Source organism: Condylura cristata, unplaced genomic scaffold, assembly GCF_000260355.1.
Source record: "Condylura cristata isolate star-nosed mole 26May11 unplaced genomic scaffold, ConCri1.0 scaffold00027, whole genome shotgun sequence".
Taxonomy (NCBI): Eukaryota; Metazoa; Chordata; class Mammalia; order Eulipotyphla; family Talpidae; genus Condylura; species Condylura cristata.
Genome location: NW_004567128.1, coordinates 195,001 through 196,706, shown reverse-complemented (window position 1 = coordinate 196,706; position 1,706 = coordinate 195,001).

Below are 1,706 nucleotides of genomic sequence, written 5' to 3'. Positions count from 1 at the left end.
CTCTGTGCCAGGTTGGTTCTCTGAGACCTCCAGAGAGGCCTGTTGCGCGTCATTACGCTCCTGCGTCACCCCAAAGAGCCCCCGTTCCCTGGGACTCATCCCTCCTCCCTCCTCCCTGCACCCCTGGAGCTGCCAGAATGGCTCCCTCCAACACGAAGGTGTGTGGTTGCTCTGAGGTGGGCATTTTATACAGACGGGGCCGTTTGGGTATCGCTGCCCACTGAGTATCGAGGTTGGGAGGCTCATCCAGACAGAGCTGCGTTGGCACTTCACCCCCTTCTGTGGCTGAGTAGTGCTCCACCGTGCGGGTACTTTGCCCCTTTTCAGGGTCGAATAGTACTCCACCGTGCGGGCGCTTCGTTCCTTTGTGAGGCTGAACGGTACCCCATTGTGTAGGTGCTCTGTCTCTTTTTCATGGTTGAATAGTACTCCACTGTGTGTGGGCACGCTGTCCTTTTCGTGGCTGAGTAGTACTCCGCTGCATGGACACTCTGTCCCTTTTCGTGGCTAAATAACTATCCGCTGCGGTGCCACTTTTGTCCCTTTTCGTGGCTTAATAGTATTCCACCGTGTGGAGACCCTCTCCCTTTTCGTGGCTGAATAGTGCTCTAGAGTGTGGCTGCTCTGTCCTTTTCGTGGTTGAATAGTACTCCACTGTGTGGCCTCTCCCCTTTTCATGGCTGAATAGTGCTCCGATGCAGTGACACTTTTGTCCCTTTTCATGGCTTAATAGTATTGCACTGTGTGGGCACTCTGTCCCCGTTCATGGCTGACTAGTACCCCACCATGTGGGCACACTGACCTTTTCAGGGCTTACTAGTACTCCACTGTGTGACTCTCTCCCTTTTCATGGCCGAATAGTGCTCCGTGGTGTGGGCTCTTTGTCCATTTTCATGGCTGAATAGTGCTCCACTGCAGTGCCACTTTTGTCCCTTTTCGTGGCTTAATAGTATTCCACTGTGTGGGCACTCTCTCCCTTCTCCTGGTTGAATAGTGCTCCACGGTGTGGGCTCTTTTTCCATTTTCTTGACTGAATAGTACTCCACTGTGGCAGCGCTCTGTTCCTTTTCATGGCTGAATAGTGCTTCGCTGTGTGGACATCCTGCCCCTTTTCATGGCTGAATAGTCTCCAGCGCATTGGTGTTTTCTTTTCATGGCTGAATACTATTCCACTGCGAGACACTCTCCCTTTTCATGGTTGAATAGTACTATTCCACTGTGTGCCCGCGCTCTCCCTTTTCATGGTTGAATAGTGCTCCAATGTGGTGACACTTGTGCTCCAATGCGGTGACACTTTTGTCCCTTTTCATGGCTTAATAGTATTGCACTGTGTGGGCACTCTGTCCCCGTTCGTGGCTGAGTAGTACTCCACCATGTGGACACGCTGACACTTTTCAGGGCTGAATAGTACTCAACTGTGGTGACACTGTGACCCTTGTCATGGCTGAATAGTGCACTGAGTCAGCTGCTGTCCCTGTTCATGGCTGACTAGTACTCCGCTGTATGAGTACTCTGTCCCTTTTCATGGCTGACTAGTACTCCACTGTAGGAGTGCTCTGACCTTTTTGTGGCTGACTAGTACTCCAGTGCGTGCTTGGTCTGACCTTTTTCATGGCTGACTAGTACTCCACTGAGTGAGTACTCTGTCCCTTTTCATGGCTGACTAGTACCCCACTGTGTGATCGCTCTGACCTTTTTCATGGCTG